General features: G+C 46.7%; 1 long non-coding RNA gene across 1 annotated transcript; it reads left to right on the top strand.

Moving 5' to 3' along the window:
- Positions 1-14172: 14172 nt before the first annotated feature.
- LOC131278063 (uncharacterized) lies at positions 14173-17570 on the top strand. The gene is made up of 3 exons (XR_009185238.1): positions 14173-14208; positions 16053-16250; positions 17274-17570. It is a non-coding gene; the product is annotated as an uncharacterized lncRNA (long non-coding RNA).
- Positions 17571-22738: the final 5168 nt, after the last annotated feature.

Consider the following 22738-nt stretch of genomic DNA (forward strand, 5'->3'; position numbering starts at 1 on the left):
TCATGTATAAACACAGATATACATACATATATCACAAGATATGCAGTATATGGCATGACACTAAAATTTCATTGGGGGTACACAATTAGGAAAAAATATCTGAGAATTCTCTTTGTGGGGGCGGTGGTAATGAAAAAACAATTGAGAAATATGGCTCTAATGTCAGAAATATTTTACTTTTTGGCTATAGCTTCTACTTAAATGACTGCTACACAGACACACCTACATGTGTATATATATATATGCAAATGTCCTGAATATATGAACACATACATCTAGACAGCTGTGCCTATACACATAATAATATATGTATTTTGAGTGGAGGTTAAAGGGTAAAAATGAGTAATAGTTTAATATACATTACACACCAGCAAACTGAAATTTTACAAGGCTCCAACAGCTTAGCTCGCGGCACACCTAATATGTTGTCCGCCATCTCACACTTTGTTGCAACCCTCTGAGCATCAGCTCACAGATGAGCCCATCAGTTGCATATTCTCAAAAGCTCCCAGCATACTCCATAACTAAGCCGCTGAAATATTTTACAACTCAGGTTCTATAAACATGACTGTTTTAAAGGAGAAAAGTTTTTATTTTGGTTTATGTCCCTCAAGATGCCATTCACTCTTTAGAAACAAGATGATGGAACTCGACGAAGTCAGTTCACGTTTTTATTCATCTAGAAAGCAGGACCTGCTTCAGTCAGAGAAAGGGATGTCCTTGAGCACACGCTCCGTCTGCTCCCCGAAGACTGCTCCAGGGCTCGCGCACCCACGCAAAGCCCTAGGACGCTCCCGGCAGCTCTATCTTAGAAGCAGCGCAGCCAAACCACGGAGGGACAGTTCTGTCACATTCCACAGCCTGAGAGTGAAATTTATTTTCTGTACCTCCCGTCACCGAATCCGTGCAGGTGGCCGTCTTGAGCACTGTAGGATGGTCAGTGGCAACCCGAAATCTCTGCCCACTAGATGGCAGGGACGCCCCTGAGGCCGTGACAACCCAAAATGTCTCCTGACATGGGCAGATATCCTCAGGGGGCAAAATCACTCCCAACTGAGAATCACTGACCTAACCTGAACCATTCCATTTTAGCAGCTTCTAGTTTTGGGGCAGAATTTTAAGGAATTTTATCTATAATTACAGCATATGCAAGCTGCTTTATCAGAAACATTCATGGGGTTGTACGTGAACCCATTTGAATATGGTTTAATAAAGCTCATTATAAACATCTATGGAAATAATCGCAGAGGAATTGTTTATGAACTTAAAAATGCTAATTATAGTATCTAAGAAAACTTCCACTATCAAGGCCCTTGGATTTTTCCACCCATCTTAAAATATCACAATGTAGTAAAATTATAGCACCACTATCTAAAGACAAATGAAAATTTCCAAAATGAAATCAAACCAAAAAAATCTTAATTACAGGATGAAAAATACTCGATGTAAATCAAATGGAAAACTCTTAAAACTTACATCCCTTCCTTCAGAATACTATACTTGTTCCATTCTTCAGAAACATAAAACAGATGTTCACAGCATTCTGAACTCATCAAGACACGATTATTGCTTTTCATGCACTCATCATAATCATATTATTCCCGGAATTGTTATTAGTCACTTTGACGTGCTATAAATCAACATTTGAAATTCTGGTTTTCTTTTTTGTAATTAACAATTATTGGCTCATTCATTCATCCAAAAACTACCGATACACCTCGTATGTGATGGATGATTCGGTTACTTGCAGTCTAGGGATGGAAAGTTATAGCCCAGTTTCCAGGTTGGTTTGGGGGTATCTCTCACCTTCTCCCCTACAGTCCTGGCTTTTGCTTAGGGAGATGCTGTGCTAAATTCCCAACAGTGGCCCAGGCACACAGTGTAGGGCAGATGGGCAGACGTCTACTGCTGGACAGTGTGGGTCTCTGGCAGGATTTGAATTACAGAGCTTGAAAATAAAAACTCACCTCAGCACTGTTTTCATCTCTAATGTATGCAGACGTTTTCATATCAGGGAAGATAAATTCAGTGAGATAGTATTCATAGGGGACCAAGAGATGAAAAATCAAACTGAAGGAAGAGAAGGAAAATTATAGAAGACCTTTGGGTTTCTTGGAATCATGGCCTTGACCCTTGGAGAGAAGTCATTTGTGATTTGGCTCAGGTACAAAACTGAACTGCGGCCCAGCCAGACAGCTTGTCACTTAGTCTACACTATCCAGTATGGTAGCCACTGGCTACCCGTGGCTATTTAAATTACAACCAAATAAAATAAAATAAAAGTTCAGCTCCTTGTTCGCACTGGCCATTTCAAGTGCTCAGTAGCTACACGTAGCTAACAGCTATTGTAGAGATACAGAACATTTCCCTCATCCCTGAGAGTTCCACTGGACAGGGCAGAGTTTGATGGTGAGAACAGCCACCCTTCCAGCATCTGCCCTCCCATGTGTCGGATCCATGTTTAATAGACATTCTCAATTATTCTCACCACACGTCAGTGAGGCAGAAGTTCTCAGGAAACTTAAATTTATGGAATATTTGTAACTTGCCCAAAGTCACACCTTGGTAAGCTTTATTGAGCACGTATTATGTGCGAGGTGCTGCACATGCATTTCCTCATTTCTTTCTCACAACCACCCAGGAAGGCAGCTTCTACTGTCTCCATTTTAAGATGAGGAAGCCGATCAATTTACAAGCTATCAGAGTCGTCTTAAATCTGGATAGTGGAGGTGGGTTTTATCTTGAAATATCAGTATCTGGTGCTAACTGCAGTTACATTTATGGTTTCACTCAATCCTTAGAACAATCCAGAGAGGTAAGCCATATCCATATTCTACAGATAAGGAAACTACCGCTGCAATGGCAAAGAAACGTCATTCATTGAATACATTTACTGAGCATTTATGAATCAGGCACTGTTCTAAACTCTGGGGGTTAAAGTGTTAACGAGATATAGGAGGTCCCTGCCATCAAACAGCTTATGTTATAGAGAAGAAAATAAACAAGTAAACGAACAAACGATATAATTTCAGAATAAGGCAAGTGGTATGAAAGAATTAAATAGAAATCTATGCTAGAGATTTAACTGGCATGGGAGGGTGGGGATGGGAATAACCATCCTTTAGATATGGTCATTGACGAAGGCCTTTAAACTGAGCCCTAAGGGATGGCAAGGGGCCAGTCGCATGAAGACCTGGAGAGGGAGGTAGTGTTTTCAGGTAGAGGGCAGAGCAAGTGCAAAGGCCCTGAGGCACAAAAGATGTTGGGAGTATACAGGGATCAGAAAAGGGGCTAGTGCTGCTGGAGTGGAGTCAGTGAGGTCAGTGGGTGACAGAAGAAGGAGCCTGAATTTTATGAGGGGTAGGGCAAGGAGTTTGAATTTTATTCTAAGTCTCATGCTGAATCTTAAAAAACAAGGGCATATGATTTGCCTTTGAAAAAGACTCCTCAGGTTGCAGGGCTGGGGAGCCCTAGCTCCTTCCCCTTTCCACACTGGCAGGGAGTAAAACCTAGGCTTGGCCTCAAGCAATGTCTGTCTTGCTTCCAGCTAAGCCACCTTGGCACCTTTGACTATAAAAAGGGCTGGACTCCAGAGGCCAGTGGGACAAACTAATGAGGATACACAGATGGAGGTTGCAGAGAATGGAGAGAGACCAATGCGTAGAGGGAGACCGTTCTGCCACCAGGCTCGCAAGGAGATGCTTCTCAGGGCTCTGCCGGTCGGACTGTGCAGACAGAGCTTCCCAGAATATCTAAGGCAAAAACTCAGGAAGTTTCTCCACTGTGGCTCATTCCTGAAAGAGGCAACCAAACAACTGAAATTCTAAACCAACACCGAGTGGCCAGTGCTGTGCTTGGTATTTGCTATGTTCACCACCAGTATTTGAGAGGATAAATGAATGATCGGACCAGTGAGAGAGCGGCACCATGCCATACCGACTGGGGCCCAGACGGCTAGCTGCTCAGTCAATAGCTTTTCTCCCAGTCCACCTTGGTAAAGCCCCTCAACTTCCAAGTTTGCATCGGTGGCCAGGTGATACCAATGGTATGCAGGTAGAAGATGCTGGATGGAGACTAGAGAAAACTCCTTAGACACGGAAGCTGGCTCAGCTGAAAGACCTTTTTGCCCTTCATGCTTCTTTTTAGAACATGAACATGATCGGTGGAGTTCAAAGTCCATTTTGTGACCATGAGATGACCCTGAGTTGGAAGTCAGTCCCTAAGAGATGACTGAGCTGAAAGAAGCTGGGACTGCCATGCTACGCCTGGTATACCTATCCTGGGCTTATTTTACGTGAGACAAGTAAACCCCTTTCTTATTCAGGTTTCTATGCTGACCTTCCTGCCGCCCTTGGGGAGGGCATCAGGGAATAGCTCACTAGCAGAGACCAATGAGGAACATCTCTGCACACCAAGTTTAGAGCCTATGGTCCACTCTTAAGTGTGGCACTCTAAGGCTGGGCCAGGTTCTCAGTGGTAGAAATAATAATTCCCCAACTTGAAATCAAAGGACCCAGTCTGCCAAACCACTAATCACTTTTTAAAAGTCACCAAATTTTAGAATGAAAATGCTTCGGGTTTCTCCAAGTTGTATTTTTAAATGGTGAACATAGCCTATTGCTAGTATAGACCTGAGTCCTGGAAAACTGAAGCGCAGATCAAAAAGAGCAAATTGGGACATATATTCCAAGACATCTTTTAGGGCAGCTAGACCACCTCGGCTTGTTGGGGGAGGCTTTGCCTACTTTTTTTTTTTTTTTTTTTTATTTCTCTCCCCTTCCCCCCCACCCCGGTTGTCTGTTCTCTGTGTCTATTTGCTGCATCTTCTTTGTCCGCTTCTGTTGTTGTCAGCAGCATGGGAATCTGTGTTTCTTTTCGCTGCGTCATCTTGTTGCGTCATTTCTCCACGTGGGCGGTGCCATTCTTAGGCAGGCTGCACTTTATTTTGCGCTGGGCGGCTCTCCTTACGGGGCGCGCTCCTTGCGCGTGGGGCTCCCCTATGTGGGGACACCCCTGCATGGCATGGCATTCCTTGCGCACATCAGCACTGCGCATGGGCCAGCTCCACACGGGTCAAAGAGGCCCGGGGTTTGAACCGTGGACCTCCCATGTGGTTGATGGACGCCCTAACCACTGGGCCAAGTCTGCCGCCCTTGGCTACTTTTTATACTTCCCATTCTCTCAGGGGCTACAGAGCTAGGCTTCCTTGTTCAGGGCCACAGCCCTCAAGGCCAGCAGGTCTGTACCCCACTGCTCTTTGGCTCCTGCCTCTTACAAACATTCTGTATTACTTCTCACTTATTAGAATGGGATGTTTTTGCTCTTTGCCTTCCTTCCCCTCAGTTACGACTAACTTCTTTGATTTTTTTCATTTTTAATTTTTCCACCGTATTTTTCACATATGCCAACTCACAGAGGTATAACCAGGGTTCTGAAAGTAGTATCAAATGGGCAATTAGAGCAACTGGGAAGAGGAGAGAAGCAAAACCATTAGGTCCCTTTGTGTAAGATAGTTTATCTGCTGCAGGGAAGGCTGGACTGAAGTCCACCCAGAGAAACACGCGTAGACCAGACAGTCATCTTATCAACATGTCACGGTATCACCTTCCCGTTGACACTAACTAAGCGGCAATCAGTCATTTACTTACCAAGTAAATAAAATGAAAACAACATCTATCATGTTCTCGAATTAAAACAACATCTACTATGTTCTTGTCCCCATGGGGAGCCTCAGGGGATTGCAAAGATGAGTAACTCCCAGTGTCTGTCCTCAGGGAGCATATGACTTCATTGGGGAAGAAAAGAAAAGTCATACAAAGCAGAGCTGAGAATATGATTTGTCAAATTTAGTGAGTCATTCACTATATTAAAATCTAGAAATTCAAACTATATGGAAAGCAAACACTTAACTTATTGGCCACCTTTACAAAATGCTAGAGAACCAACTAATTCTGAAAACCGGTCAACAAAGGGAAAAAACTCGAACATGCATTCTTCTCTACACATACGGTATACGTCAGGGTAACTGATGCAATTGGCAAGATAAAGATTTTTTAGAGAATAATAAAGAATTAAGAATACCTCCATTCTGCAACTCCTCAGATAAACCACCACATATATGGTGTTCTTGCCAAAAAAGAGTTCAAACCTGAACCTTATCAAACCTCTACAGTTTACAGAAAATACAGAAGACAGAGGAATATAAAAATGAACCACGAGAAAGCAAGCACCAAAATCCACACCTGGGGTGGAGCATTCTACTGGACAAATGACCTGACTTTTTCAACATATAAATTGCAAGGAAAGAAGTAAAGAGAGGCACAACCTATAGATGAAGAGAGACAATATATGGACCTTATCTTGAAAAGTTTACAAGATAATCAAGGAAATTTAAACACTGATGGGAAATTTGAGGACATTAAGAAGTTCTTGTTAATTTTTTAATGTCCTACATGGTATACTGCTTTTGTTTATAAAAACCCCTCTATCTTTTAGAGCTACATATTAAAATATTTATGAGTGAAATTATATGCTGCCTAGGATTTGCTTCATAGTAATCCAGTGTTGGTAACAGTGGGAAGAGTGACAGGGAATATAGCTGAGACAGGTCTGGCCACGAGATGATAGCTATCGAAGCCTTGAGCACACATCACCAAGATTCATGAAACTATTCTAATTTTGAGTGTTGCAAAGTTTCCATAACGATGAATGAAAAAGTAAAATAAATCAAGACTCTTCGTATCCCCTCTCCTCAAATTTTAGTTTGCACGAGATGGCAAGCAGAGGGAAAGCCGCGGGGGCTGGAGAAGGGAGGCCTGGGGAGGCTTGGGAATTCCTCCAGGGGAACGCCAGGTCCTAGACACAAAGACCCAAGGTGGTAGCTGCGTGGCAGGCCCAGGAGTCGCCGCCATGGAGCAGCGGTTCCTGTCACTGGCTGCGAGCGCTGCCTCTGAAAGACAGCGCGGGTTCCGGGGCTTGGGCGTGGAGCTGGGCAGCCAGGAGGGACTCTGTTCTGCATGATGGCGCCACACCTTTTGCAATGAGCACGGATGAAACTGGGAAACTGGGGAGAGCCTTAGAAACCAGGGAGACAGCGTTTGCAATAGAAAAACGTCATTAAAGGCGAACTGAAAACCTGGTTTCGAACTACAAAATATGGGGTTGAAAGGTGAGGCCGAAGATGACCGAGAGCATGAAGGGTCAGGCAGAGAAAGGGCAGGTGGGAGGTGGGGCCTCCTTCCGGTGACAGCTGTGGGCTGAGCCTACCTGTGGGTACAAAGCACGCATGATGCACTCCTAGTATTCTTTTGCTGCCTAGTTCAAAGAGGGTGGTGGGGAAAAACGTCTTCTTTTGATCTCTATAAATCAAAGTGTAAACTCTGTGCCAAAATAATTTAACATCTGTGCTTTTTCTTAAAATTATTCGTTCTGAAAATGGAAAATATAAAGACTGGTAAAAAAAACATGCAAATAATACCTTGGGAACCAAACCAAGTAAAACCTCTTCTTTTTTAAAAAAGGAAACTAACAATGTAGAAATATAAATGACACGGATGGGATTTTTCCCCTTATAACTGAAGTTGGGGAGACCTAAGAGGTAATCTTCAGAAACCTTTGATTAAAAACATGGAAAGACTTTAACTGCACATGTAGGGAACTTCTGAAAACAGCTGAATCAGACTGGAGGAAAAGAAATGAAAAACAAAAAATGCAAGACACACTTTACATCAATTTTAACAAAGGCAATTACACAAGCAACGCAACTTCATCAATGCTACTGAAACAAATGAACCATGAAACTGAACATTTCTAAGTAAAATTTTGCACACATTTCTTTTATGGACTTCCTGAAAACTACACTTGTAAAACTAAGTTTTAAAAAAGTAAAGAGCAGATTTATTTAATTATGCCATCCTGATCGCTATCTTAAAATTTATCCTGTTAGATCAAGGAATGTTAGAACTGATAGTATAAGAATTTTTCCTTTCGAATGAATAATGTAACAATCAGACTTTAGAACAAGGCAATGCCTTTGGAACCCGACGTAAAGTTGGAAAAAAAATTTAATGTTTGGCAGAATTATACAAATAATCTGTTAAAGTAGACAAACTCCTTTAACGAAAAACAGGTACCTGAATTAGAGTTTACCTGAGCCAATCACTTCCCCCAATCATTTCCCTCCTCACAGGGCTGTTTGATTCTAGCCTGCACATTTTTTTCTCCCATCTTTCTGCCTCGTGCTGGCCCAGTGAAATTGTCATTCCCCCAAGGCAGAGTTATCCCAGTGATGTGTTAAGTGATTTTTAATAATGAGTCCACGGGTGGACATGAACTGTGACAGCCCATTTCCTTATAAGCAAGCCACGGTGAAAAAGGCCCGGAGTTGGAATCTGGAGAAGCAGATCTGCTCTGTTTGGACCCAACCTCTTTGGCTAACACTGGCATGTGTCTGTGCAGAGAAATGGGGCCACACCCGAGCCTTGGAATTTCCAGAATTAGGAAGAAGGGCTTCAAAGAATGACAAGATAAGAGGAAATCAGGTTTTCAGGTGGAAGCCAAATTAAAGGGGGGGGGGGGGGGACGACAAAACCCTTTCCAGATGCTCCTTCTGCGAAGAATCCAGTTATCTTTGTTTAACATCTCCACAGATAAGTCATCAAAAGTAAAAGGTCTAAATAAATAAATAAAATAATGAAAGATCTGCAGGAGAATACACAGAATAAGGCAATTCAAAGGGGGGAAAAAGTGCATTATTCCTTAAATTCTGATCTTAGATACCAAAAAGATGGGGGGCTCAGTGCCAAGATTTCATCGTAGCCAGGGTTATTTCTAGTTCTTTTTAAACAGGACTGTTTCTGACAAACATAACTCACTCTAAGTGACATGTATAGAAGAGAAAATTCACCCGGAGGTGAAGCATGCTCCTCCTGCAAGTAATTTACTCCGTGAAACCTTCGGGGCAACTTTTTAAATGGCCACTGTCAAAATAATTTCTAAAGCCATTATACAAAAGCTAAAAGACACTTCTGTCACCCACCCCTAACACTGCAGTTTATTTTACTAACAAACCAAACTTCTGAAAACAGTTCCCCATTTATATTTATTCACAGACATTCAAAAATGACAAGGGTGCTTTGAAGGGACACTCATTATACGTTCCACTAGGAAACTTATATGGCCTTTCTCAAGCACAGGGTTGGACAGTCCTTTCCAAGCGATGAGCCTGAGGTACATACAGATTGTGGGCACCGGCCTGGGACACAAGTCTAACTGCAGCAGGAAAGTATTTGGGGGAGATGAAAATAACTAAATAAATTAAAATAACCCTCCATGCAAACCGTATGCTTCCAAGGCAATTACTCCGTGTTGGTTAATATTTTTAATGCGGATTATAACCAGAGCAAACAGACAGTTGTTTCACATCTTAATGGATACCAACAGCCAAATAACCACTTCAAACGAACCACTCTTTCTCCCACTGAAGGAGAAGCATGTTGCTAAACCCTTTTAGTTAGGGCACTCCATGGATATAGATGATATTCCAAATTAAATCATGCAAATGTCTGAACATAATTATGAGTTCTTCAAATATGAACAACATGCTAAGTGAAGACTTCACCACCTCTTCTCAGCATTTAACTATAATAGGAACATGTTCAACAATAGATGAGTCGAAATAGTAATGCTTTCTTAGTGAAATTAAAGTTAGCAAACATACTAGAGATCAAATGATGATCCATAATCTTATCCTTTTTAATTATCTGAAAGTACTCTAAAAATAATAAGATTATCAAAATTCATCATAGCAAAAGTGATGGCCATCATTTCACACCTATTTAAACCAAAAATCAAACCCAGGACAATTTGCAACACTCGAAGTAATACTCCTTCATACGGTGCACAAAAATTTCATTCTGACGTACGAAGTTGTGTTGAGTTTTTAATAATGTATATCAATGAATTTGGGAAGAGGCAACAGGAAGCCAGTATATTTATCATGGAACAAAAGTTTTAACATACGAGCGCATAAATCCAAACTAATAGTCTTAAGAAATTTTACGAAGAGATAGCATAAAACTTAATAACACATTAAAACAATGAACAAAGGATGAAGGGACCCAGAAAAAAAATGATTTCCCAAATGTGGCGTTTAATTCACGTATTGTCACGCCAAAATCTTGTCCCACTTTGATGAGAATACGTGTATTTTTTAAGATTGTTGCTAGAACTGCTCTGTCATCCCAAAGTGGCAGCAACACATGTTTTTTCCCTACACACACACACAAAGAATTCCCAGGACACCAGTGGGGCCTCTTCCAGGCCCCTTAAGTGTTAACAGCAGAGGCCTGGCTGCCACCAGGCTGCCCGAGTTAAATGCCCCGCTGCTGCGCGCTGGCCTGCACAAGCCATAAACCGAAGGGACATTACCAAGCCCCGAGCGTGGGCTCCACACCCCCCAGCAGCACCACGCACGGTTTTACTCGCACAAGGCAGGCTGCTAGTTGGCATTCCATTTAACTGTCAGACTCAGGCCGGTGGCAGCCCCGCAGCCACAGCGAGATGCCTTAAATGAGAAGAACATGTTCCTACACCGCATTTGAGAAAGTTTGGCTCCGAGCTATGCACTGATTAATATCAGATCTCCTCCTGCGCTCTCCTCCCGACCATCTTGTCACATCTGGCTGACAAATCCCGAGGAGCTCAGGCAAAGCCGGGCGGCCCGCCCGAGGGGCAGCGGGGACTCACCCGGCCGCCGCCTCCGCCGCTCCCCCAAACCCGGGCTGCGGGGGGCTGCCCCGGGGACCAGCCCCGGCGCCCGAGATCAGGCTGCGCGCCCCGGCTCGGGCAGCCAGGGCGCTGGGAGAGTTAAAAACACGGGGTGGGCTGGGGGTGGGGGTCTTCCAGGCTCCCGGCGCTTCTCGGGCAGAGAGACCCGAGGCCAGCGCGCCCACACCCCCCGCTGGGCAGTGCCCGTCAGCTGCAGGGCAAACCTTTCCGAGTGGCCTTCGGCTATTTTGTCGCCGGCTCTTCTCCAGAAACCCGAAAGGCTCCACGCCCTTTGCCGGCGCTTTCTGAACCGAGGGGGAAATCGCCGCACCCGCAACTTTCCCGGGACTACCCGGTCAGCGTCAAGCGGGCTAGAATCCCGCCGTGCCCCTTTGGCGCTCGTTTGCGGGCCGGGGCGCTTTCTGAGCAGAATTTGGCCGTTTTCTGCCCAAAACGTGTGCCACGGTGGGCAGGCGCCCTCGACTCCTGCCCCTCGCCCTTCTCCGCGATCCTCCTCACAAAGTGACCCAAGTTTACCACACGCTTCGCTCTCCAGGGAAACGCAATCCCGGCGGAAAGGCGGGCGGTTTTCAAGAGCAGCTGTTGGGTTCATTCGGAGGTTTAGAAAAAGCGAGGGGGTTTCGAGCCCCAGGGGTCCAAAGAGTGGGTCCCAAACCGTCCTGGGGCTTAGATGCTAGCTGCTGACGAGGAGGTAAGAAAGGCGCGGGGAAGCCTCGCGCTCGCGGGCGGCCGCCCGAGCACCGCCCGCGTCCTTCTGAGAGACGCGGCGCTTCCCCGCGCGCCCAGACGGCTCGGGCACGCGGGTCGCGCGCTCCACGGCTCTGGGACGACGCGTGGCGACGGGCCCTCGGCCCCGGGAAGGCCGCCCCGCTCCCTCCCGCCCGTCCTGGCGCCGCGCTGGGGCGCGGGCGGCCCTCGGGGAGGGTGGCTCGGGGCGCCCCCCCACCCCGGTCCCGACGGGAGGCCTCGCGGCGCCCCGGCCAGCCCGCCCCGCGCGCCGAAGGCCCGGCGCCCGCTTACCTCGGCCATCCTGCGGCCGCTGCAGCGCCGGGGCTCCCGGCGCGCTCCCCCGGCCCGCGCCGCCCCGCGTCCGCCCCGGCTCGGCGGGCGCCGCCGCCTCGCAGCTCCGGCCGTCGGGGCCCGCGGCGGCCAAGTGGGCGGCTCCCCGGGCGCCCGCGGTGGCCGCCCCCGCCCGCCGCGCTCCGCGTGGGCCCGCACGCCCGCCCCCTGCGCCCCGCGGAGGGGGCGCCCCCTCCCCTCCCCCGCGCGCCGCGCCCCGCGCCGCCCGGAAAGCCGCCGCCTGCTCGGGCGGCCCAATCACGCACTAACTCCAGGCGGCTGAGGCGAGGCCGTGGCCCCCGCCGACAGCGGAGACCTCGCCGGCGGCGCGCGGAGGTGTCGGCCCCCGCCGGGCTTGAAGGCACTTGTCAGCGAGACACACGGACGTGTTGGTGTTTGCCTCTCCCGGGCAGGGGCCAAGCGCTTGATGTTCCCTGGCGCTGGTCTGAGGGGGCGAATCTGTCTTTCCTGCCGACGCGGGGGCGTCCTCGGGGGCCCGCCGCGGCCCGGCCAGAGAGCTGCGCCTCTCCCGCCCCCAGAAAGTACTTCCAGAAGTGGGGGGACGCGTCCCGGGACGTGGGGCAAAAAGGGGCGCCGGGCGGCTTTACGAAGAACCCTCTTCTGTGGTCTGACTTATTAGAGACGCAGCGTGACCACTTGCCCAGAAGTGGCTGGGCCCCCTGGCCTCAGTTGCTGCAGTCGTACTATGGAATTACGTTTTCACCTCTCTTGTTGGGTGCGCAGGATAAAATGAAATGTACCCAGACCCAAACAGGAGCTTGTTGTCCCCAGGAGCAGATGGGGGGGGGGGGTGGCTACCCTGAGACCCCGCTTCCTGTGCCTGGGGACAGCCTCCTTCACGCCCTGGTGGCCCACAGCTGCCGAAAGGAGGCCCAGCTTTTCTTCCGCCCCAGGGCAGGGCAGACCTAGAACCCGAGGAGGGTGAAGCCTTCTCTCCCCTTCTTTTCCGGTTCCCTCAAAGCATTCTCTCAAGGCTGGACTTGGGGAGCTGCTTTCCCCTTCCCCAATATATTCCACTTGCCTTGCTGCCTGAACCGGCAACAAAGCCACAATCTGAGATGAAAGGAGGAACGAAGTGAGTTGTAGGCCGTGCAACAAACAGCCGGTGCCTGGTTCTGGCTCAGGAAAGCACAGGCAGGCAGCAGGTCTCAGAGGGGAAGGAGTGGGGGAGGCCGTGACAGGGCCCTGAGGAAGAAAGTGTGGGCGTCTGGGGTTCAGGGGGCGCAGAGGCCCCTGCTGGGCCTCTGCAGGCATCCGCATGGCATCCTGGCTACGTGAGTCTGCCCTGGGTTTGTCCGTGGCAGCCTGCGTTGCTGGGGTGGCGTGGAGCAGGTTCATTTACTCACACGGCCGCCTGCGCTAGGAAGCTTTGTCCCACCAGCTGCAAACCCAGCTAGCTTGCCCCCTGTTCCTCGCCTCTAGGGTTTGGGCCTTCCTGTAACAGTGCATTCTTCAAAGACCCTCTTGAAGGTCACTGAGTCCTGGAAGACTTCCTTGACCCCCCAACCCTCCTCTCCCTGTGCTCGTGCCCCATGCTGACCCCCGGGCACTGTTTGTGCCTCTCCTGCAGGCTCATTGCATTCTCTAGCCCAGTCGTGATTTGTCTTTGTCTCCACTCCTTCGGTCATCACTGGTCTCTGTGCTGTGAGTTGCTGTAGCAGAGAGAGCTTGGGTGTTAGAATGACTGGGTCTCAGATGGCTCCCAGGGATGGGAAACTGAGGCAACCTGGCCTCAGTTTTCTCGTCTGTGAAAGTAGGTACGAAGCCCTGTCCCGGCTCTCCAAATGCTGCTCTCCTCTCTTCCCTTCTGTTGCATCTAATGCTGGTTTGGGGGTTAATTTAAATTTACTGGCAGAGGGCTCCTCGGTTGCAGTATTACTGAAGGGCCATGTATACTTATTATGTGTACACCAGAATTTCCAAGTCCCAGGCAGTTAACTACCTTTAATCCGACTCAAGGTTTCGGTCAGTCTAGTTGTGTGGCAACTGAGTAATATTTGTTTTATTAAAACTTTCCACTAGCAACCAATGTTGGGATCAACCTGTTTCACTCTGTTCCTTGTTATAAACCCAAAGGGGATTTCAGCAACACATAGTTTGAAAACATAAAAGCAGGCTGTCTCTTTCAACATGCATTCTTGGGGTCATCAGACACAGGTCTTCACATCTGACAATTTTGACCCCCATGTTGGGAATTAGTAGGTCTCGATTAAAACTGATCACTAATCTCTACAGGTTCACTTAGAAGCATGCACCTGAGGTTACTGTGTGGCTTCTGAACTTAGTCCTTGCATTTCTTTCCCAGATCTGATGAGCTGCTTTGCCATTCCTTGGAAGCATGTAAGCAGAAACTGGATGGAGACACTGCCCCTGAATATAGACTAGAATGCGATTCGGGCTGGGTGGAGACCCTGTAGACCAGGCTGCCATTTCCGTGCTGGTTGGCAAAGGGACCTGGGCCTGGCCTCCCCCTGCTCTTGACCTCAGTGCCCTCCCTGGCCGATGAGGGCATGCGAGGGTCGGCCCTGCTTCCACCATCCTCTCCCTTGGCTTCTAGGCTTCAGTCTTGCCGTTTTTCTTTTTTTGTGTGAATCTCCTTGTTTTAAGCTCACAATGAAGGCAGAATGTTTTTCTTAGTTTTTTATTACCAGGGATTAAAGAAAAAAAAAACACCTCTTTATTAGAGTAGAAAGGGGAAAAATCGAGAAGATGGTAATAAGAAAAGCCCTGTAAACTGTTCTTATGGAGGCAAGAATCAGCTCTTCTGAGATGAGGGACTTGGTTAGGTGCTCTGTCTCTGAGCCTTTCGCGGGGTGGATGTGCTGCACCCCACACCCCAAGGATCACCAGCAAACGCTTAGGGGCCAGGCAGGTGGGGGAAGTGGGAACCGAGAGCCCGTGCCTTGTCTGAAGTGGGCAGCTGCTGTCCTGCTTCTCAGCACCGGGGAATCGGTACAATTTTGCCAGATGCCCTGAATTTTCAAGAGAATCTGAAAATCCTCAGTATTTGGAAGTTAGTGACTAGTTCAAACTTTTGATAGACATGCTGCAAGTCAAGCAAAGCGTTTGCAGGTTAAGTCTGGCAACGTGCTGTTTGTATAGAGCAATGTCTTCTTGAGGCCAGGGCATATGGCACACAGCCAATGTGCAATAACCGTTTGGAGAGTGAATCTCATCCCTGAGAACCTGCTCACATCCCCCCCGCCACCGAGTTTTAATGAAATCCCCCAAAGCTACACGGAGATTAAACAACCTTTTCGTGTTGGACTTAGAGGCCACAAATTGGCTGGTAAAACAATTCACACCCTAGAATATTTCCTCCAGTTAATAATTCTGTAAATACAGGAATAGTTTCTTCTTAGGAAACAAATTCTCACAAGAAGGCTTTCTGTAGTAGAAACAAATGAACTTGAAATTATTACAATATTTTCCATCATGGGATCATGAATCAGCGTTTAGCTATGGAGGTTTGGGCTGTGGTGACGGCAACAGCAGGGCAGATAATGAGGCAGGCAGGTCACCTCTCTGAGAAAGCCACTTGTGGCCCAGAGAAGGAGCCAGCCAGGGGCCTGTGGCAAGGAGACTGGGAGACGGCCAAAGGGGCAGGGCAGGCGAAGACTTTTGACACAGTGGAGTGGACAGAGAGCTGTGGCCTGTCGGAGGCCTTTTGAGGTGGCCTCCACATTCCTCTGAGGACAGGGTCAGGAAACACCAGGAGGCAAGAGTCACTTTTGTGCCATCACCTCCTGGCCCAGACCCAGACACCTGGCCGCGGCAGGTCTGGGCACATCTGCAGCTTGCCTCGGCGTTAGAGCCTGACTAAGCAGCGCTCGGGCCAAGGGCCCCCCCACGCAGCTGCCTGCTGGGGTGCAGGCTGGCCCACCGCAGGCCTGGCCGGGGTGTTGCAATGCCTGCCCTCCTGCCCCAGTCTGCTCCCTATCGAGGGAGAAGGGAGGAGGCCATTCCAAAGGCTGGCACAGGGTTCACCCCCACCCGTACCCCACCCACCCTCCTCCCTTTTCCTTCGCTGGTCACATAAACCAGGGGTTGAAGGGACCCCGGATCCCTGCTCTCCAGAGGGGAATGTGTTTTGGGGTTGGTAGGCATGCCTGGCAAATCCCAAGGAGGAGGAGGGTAGAAGTTGTCAGGATGGAAGAGTGATGGATGCCGTTGTAAATTCCAAGGTGCAAACAAACCCAGGCCTGGGTTTCCAGTGCCTGCCTGAATGCATCTGCTGGTGACACAACCCGGGAGCTTCAGTGACACCATCTGCAATCAGGAAAGAACACTCACTTCTGCCACGGGCGAGGTGAAGGCTCAGGATGGCTCTTCCAAGTAAAGTGCTTGGGAAAAACCCTGCGAGCTTGGCTACCACTGCTTCGGTATGTCTGGGGTGTGTGAAGTTGCTTCTTGTGGAGTCTGTCTTCCGTGGCTTTTAAGTGATCAGTGGCAATCACAGGAAGGTTGTGGCCCGCCTTCCCAAGAGCTCATTCGCTCCTCACCAAGGCAGGAAAGAGACTATCACAGGCAGGCTCCTCCCTGGGAACTTTATTTAGTACCACAATTAATCCCTGAGGTCAAGAAGCTCAATTTCTAATTAAGGTGTGGAGAAATACTTAGTTGCTAAAAATCCCTACTTTAGATTGGCACTTTGCAGATTGAGTTGGTGAGCTTGGGGTGAGTTCTGTGAGGACAGAACAGGTACTTCTTGGTGAATACGCATCACAAGAAAACTTTTTAAGGTTTGTTATATTTTGCCTTGTAACATGGCATCTCCTGCGAATTTAATGACCCATTGTACAAGTTTCAGGGACATATTTGAGTTATTCTAAGAATTCTCAGTTAGATGATACTGCTTTTAGAAATTGGGAAGGAAGGTTTTGGGAAGATGGGCTGTGGGACAGATTTTTAAATCATTCTCAGTTACTTCCTGACATCAAACTTTGAAAACATTTCTATGGGGGGTTTTAGTACATCGTTAAGAGAAAACTATGAAAAGAAAACTTAGGGTTATCCATCTTGTTATGGTTTTGAAAAAGGAAAACCATCTCTAAATGTCTGATTTGGCAAATTCAGAGAAAACAGACTCCTTTTTACAGGGCTTATCCCAGATAAAGAATAAAAAGTAATTAGTAATCTAGGATCCCTGCCTGCAAAAGGGGTTGTAGCGGATTCTGGTGGGATTGCTTCCGCAGCCTCCGTTTCATCCCTTCCCTCGTGCTCAGCAGCCTCTCTCTGGGTAGTTTCCCAGCCCCAATCCCTGGACTGGCTCAGGTAACCCATGCTGAAACATCACCCCAGTGTATTTCCCTGGGCACGGGGCTTGTTTCCACAGTGGTCCAGTTCCCTTAGAGCTCATGACTGTTGTTTGATTTTCATGGAAAGCCAAGTTCTTCTTTCCCCAGGGACAGAACGAGGGCAACATGTAATACCTGTTGTTGCTGGCAGCCATGGTGTGGATAACGAAGGAAAACCACCCTGGGAACAGAGCAGACACATGGAGAAGTGAAGAGTTGAGGGAATTGTAGAGAAATGCAGCCGAAGCTCTGATCAAACCGTGCCTGAAGTCTTTGGCCTTTTTAGTTTTGTTTAACAATTAAAGCACTTTTTAAAAACTTAAGCCAGTTCCAGATGGATTTTTTATTTTCATTGGACAGCTTCTCGACTGATATAGAAACTTACACTCAGCGTTTACAGGAAGGAAAGGGGTGAAGGACCTATGAAATATCCAATGTCCTCTGTCTTCACAGACTTTGTTCATGTGTTGACTTTCAGATGACATGGATGGTACAGGATTAGGAGAGAATCTCCTAATATAGGCCCTCAGTCCACACACTCTGGTCTAAGTAAGATTTTCCCAATGAAAACACATTGATGCTGCAGTTATGATTTTCTTCTTGACCTGAAGTAAAATGTTTTCCAGAAATGTGCTGACCACAGACTTTGCTCTTTTGAGAAGACTTTTCTTCTTGGATTTTGAGATTTTGAAGTGCAGGGACTATTGATTTAGACTATATCCAGCATAGATGCAGGTACACAGTAGGTGCTTCTGTCCACAGTAGGTGCTTCATAAATCCAGGCTTTACCTCTAAATGTCTAAATGAAGAGATTTAAACCCACATTCCTGACTATTCACCTCTTCAAAGTATCGTCTTATAAATGGCATAATTGAAGACTTCTAAAAACGTAATTGCTAACTGCACTTGGAAACCCACTTTGTCAAACTGGCTTCTAACACCTCGCGTCTGACACCAAATCACTTCTGATACCGATGTTTCCCAGAGGTGTGGCTTTTAATCCTCAAATTACCACACAAGTTTTAACAGGCCAGGTTCGTCTGTCACCAGGAGTTTAGTAATTAACAAAGTGCCCCGGCACTAATGGTTTATCGCAAGGCCAGGGAGCAAGGAAGAGACCTGACTGGAAACAGACCTGGTAGGCCCGTGGAGGAAACTCACGTCAGGAGTGCCTTGGCCGCATGTGCTCGAGTGGCACCCAGTCGCCAAAGCTCGACATGAGACTTCCGCAGCGAGACCAGGAGGCAGGCCCTGGTGTGGCACAGCTCCTGGGTATGAGCGTCATCCGGGGCCTTTCTGAGGTCCATTCGAGGACCCACATACTCCAGAGTCATTTTCACAGCCGAGGGTATTTTGCAAGAGCCTTGGCGTTCATCAAAGTGAGTGGTTTTCTTGGGAGTCGGGAAGAGGGCAGAGCAGCCAGTGAGTAACCTGCAGGTCATGCCCGTGGTGACAGTTTTGCTTTGTTCTGTGGGAGCGTAAGAAGCCGAGTCAGGAGACGGCTTGCTCTCCATCGGTGCTGGGAAAGGACAGTCCACACGCTCCAAGAAGGGAGTTTTCTCCCCAGCGGCGATGCCTGCCAACTCCTAAATACTAAAACATGTAGGTGTACGTGGGTGAAGGGAAGGCACTGACTCTTCCAACAGCTTGATAGAAGGCAAGGAAAAAACAGGAACTGGGTTATTTGGCAGAGCTGTGAGTCTAGCCCTGGAAAAGTAACCGTTTTCAGATCCCGGGAAGGGTCCACACACGTCCTCACGCCGCGTTTCTGCGCAGCAGACTTGGTGCCTGCACCTCCCCACTCACTTTCTCTCCTCGGGACGCCTCTAATGGATTGCAGATGTCCCACTCGGGGAGAAGCACGTTTCAGCTACATCTGCCCCTCTGGCTTTTATGCAAAAAACACCTGCAAATCTTTATCTTTGGTTGGATTTACCACACATTTTAAGCTTTGAAATTTTGGTCCGGTGGGAAAGAGGAGCATGTCACCACCCTCCGTCGTAAGCTGGATTCTGTGACTGACAATAACCTTTAGGGGAGATGTTTTCATTTTTCTTTAAGAATAATAGTCACTGAGGCTTTAGCCGCCCCAGACCTACTCAGCTGAAGGCTAACTTCTTTAATCCTGCAGCGTTGGTGGAAAACGCTGCGGTGATTATGGGTCAACAGCTAGCTTGCCTGTGTGTGTTTTCTACCCGGTTTCTTAGCCTTAACAAAGACGATGAGACCGCAGCACCAGAGGAGGAGAGGACAATGAAATATTGGCAGACTGACTAGGATACAGTTACAGGACCGGCTTCCTGGATGTGCATTGCAGACGCTAGCGGTGTGTCTCCAACAAGTGAGTAATTCGTCCAGGCCTCAGGGAGATTCTAACCACTCCCTTTATTCATTCAACTGCATCGTCTTTTAGCCAAGCACCCAAGGAACGGCAAATGCCATTTAAATGGCTTTGAGATAATAAAATGATTATCATCACAATCTGCTTTTTGGAGTCTGTGGGGATGCCGAGAAGGGACTCCACATTGGGTGAAGAGGTTTTGTGAAGAGGGAGGAAGCTTCGGGCTACAACCAGGGTAGCTGTACTCAGGCTGTGTGACTGAGCAATGCACTTAACCTCCGTTTCCTCCTCTGTACAATGAGAGAGATGCATGAATGTGCTTATTCTGTTTACTGAGTGTCTTTGATGTACCAGGCACTGCACAGGCGCCCAAGGACTCAACAGACCCTTTGCCCCTCCAGCAGTTTTACCCCTTCTCGCTCCTGGCTCTTTCTGGCCCTTTCTGGCCCTTTCCATAGTTTCCTGCCATTGTTGGGAGTTGGCTTAGGACTTCATGCCCCACTTCACCTTTCATTAATCCCTGGAGTTTGATGTTCATGAGGTCCACCCTTCCAATCATCTAGCCCTGCAATTCTTGGCTCTCCTCTGGCTTCCACTTCTTTCTCCCTCCCACTTCATTTTGTTTTGAACCAATAGGGACCACAATTTCCTTGACTCCTCTTTTTCTACTGTCAGTCCCTTCCTGGCCCCTCTTTCTTACCTGTGGCATCAGTATACCATCTCTATCATTAAAATATGCTCTTTAGTAACCCCTGGTTCCCTGGCAGCACTGTCCTTCTGCAGCACCCACCAGTCAAATTCTAAGCAACCCTTATTGCATTTAACACAGGTAGTTGCTTTATGGTTCTCCTCCTCATCAAACTCTGAGCTCCTAGGAGGCAGGGACCATAGCTTCCTAACTGAACATCTCTCGGTGTGTAGAGCTGTGCTTGGTGTATCATCTGTGCCCAGGAATAGGTGCTTAATAAAGGCTTGTCGAAAGACGGAGTTGTAGATTTTCCTGCTAATGCCCTGTGGGATTTCATTCCCATTTAAGACTTGTGTGTCTATATTTTAAAGGGAAAATTGGCCTATGGTTGTGAGAATGTTAAGTCAAAGAAGTTAAGAGACCATGGACATGTTTAATTTGTAAAATCCCTTGGTAACCTCCCATTTTTTCCCAATACTCTAGAAGTTTTTCTAATATGGAAATGATCTGTCCCACTAAGATTTGACAGCATTCACTTGTCTATTCATTTATTCCTGGTATCTGGTGGTAGACTAGAGTTTTTCCTTTTGTTGTTGTGGTGGTTTGTTTTAAACAATTTCTATTCATTTTCTTTTTCAAGTTTTCAACTTTTCTGTTTCTTGCACTTTCAACTGCTTTGTTTACTTTTAGAGAGAAACGGTCATCCGGTGCTATTTTAAATTCAATAGCATATAATTGTGCATGATTAAATCAATAATTTAAGATATAACTATTGTTACACCAATTTTCTCAATTCAAATTTTGCTTTCTTTTTTTCTCTGAACTATATTTGCCATTGTAGATTCTTTCAAAGAGCCAGCTTCTGTTAACTTTATTTCCTTGTTCCTATTTTCCTTAGAATTTCCTTTGTGTTCTATCCTAGAAGCTTAACTCAAATGCTAATGTCTTTTTCTAAAAAAAGAATTACTTCATGCTTGAAGTAATTCCTAAGTTTTCCTAAGTTTTCTTATATAATGTTTTCATAATCATTTTTCTAAATTATCTCTTACTGTATAACTTATATTTTTTTCTTTGAAACAGGTGTTATATAAGTCTTTCCAAACTAGCAATGATCTTTTTGGTCTTAAAACAATTATTTAATGATTTCTCATTTTACTACACCATAATCAGAAATAATGACCAATATAATTTCTGCTTGTCTGAACTTATTGAGAGGGTCTTATATAAAAATAATTTGTAGTTTCTGCTTTTAAAGTGTAATCTACTAATTCCACCTTGAAATTATATTGTCTGTATGCTCTAACCCTTTTTTGGTCTATATTTAAGTGAATTAAAATCTTTCACTTGCAGGGGGGAGGAGTGTTAGGGCTCGGGGAATCACAGAAAGCTGCATAGCCTAAATCAAAACGAGTTAAAAATACTAAGGTAGAAAAGTTACATCAGTCAACTCTCTTATGCTCTGTATTTTCCTAACTATTGCACTTAGCTCTGCGTTATAATTGCTTGTTTCTATTCTCCATTAGACTGTCAGCCCTGTAGGTAATCCCAGCAGGTGCTCCATAGATATTTGTTCACTGAATAAGTATTATTGAATTCTGTTTTTTTTTCCAAACCAACCTGAGATTCCTTGCTCTCTAAACAAGTGCCTGGGTAATTGTTACATTTGCTTTGACTTTAGAGATTTCATTACCTGCTTTCCCAGAGCTTCTTTTCTATTTTCTCTGTTAATGTATTAAATATGTTCTGTTTACTTTTAGCCTTTGGGAATCAATCACCATATTGTTAATCTTAGTGATAATTTTCTTAAAACATTTTACAACTTTTTTGTTCTTAATCAAAAACCGGTACCTTCTGACTCACTTTCATGGAAAAAGCAATATTGTACACTTCTGGGCTTCTCTCCTCATCTTTCTCCTCTTTTCCTCATTCTTCTAAAATTTAAAATGTAACTGGACAGTAGTTCAGTGTCTAATGCCACGTAACAAATTATCCCAGAACGTCATGGCTTAGTACAAGAACTATTGACATCACAATATGTGGCAGAGCTGGGTCTCTGGCTCAGGGCCTCTGGCAAGGCTGCAGTGGAGTGCTGGGTGGGGCTGCCGCCATCTCAGGGCTTCACTGGGGGAGGGCTGGCTCCCCCACTCCCTCTTTTGGCTGTTGGCAGACCTCAGCACCTGGCTGGCTGTTTGCCAGAAACCTCATTTTCTTGCTCCATGGACCCCTCCATTGGGCAGCTCACAACAGGACACCCAGCTTCTCAGAGCGAGCAAGAGAGAGCAAGAGATGGTGGGCAAGAGGAAAGTCAGTCTTTTTATCACCTAATCTGAAAGTGACCTCCCATCACTTTCACTGGATGGCATTTCCCAAGGGCCCCACCTTAGAGGCTGCCTATCACAGTGCAAAGCTCCCTCTTTTTTTATCTTTCCAAAATGTTTTTTCCTTTTGTTCCAATATCTGACTCAATGATTTAGACGTCAATAGCACTCTTCCTGTTATTTGTAAATACCTAATGTAAACGTCTACACTAATTCATTTCAATGA

The sequence above is a fragment of the Dasypus novemcinctus genome, chromosome 3 (genome assembly GCF_030445035.2).
Source record: "Dasypus novemcinctus isolate mDasNov1 chromosome 3, mDasNov1.1.hap2, whole genome shotgun sequence".
NCBI lineage: Eukaryota > Metazoa > Chordata > Mammalia > Cingulata > Dasypodidae > Dasypus > Dasypus novemcinctus.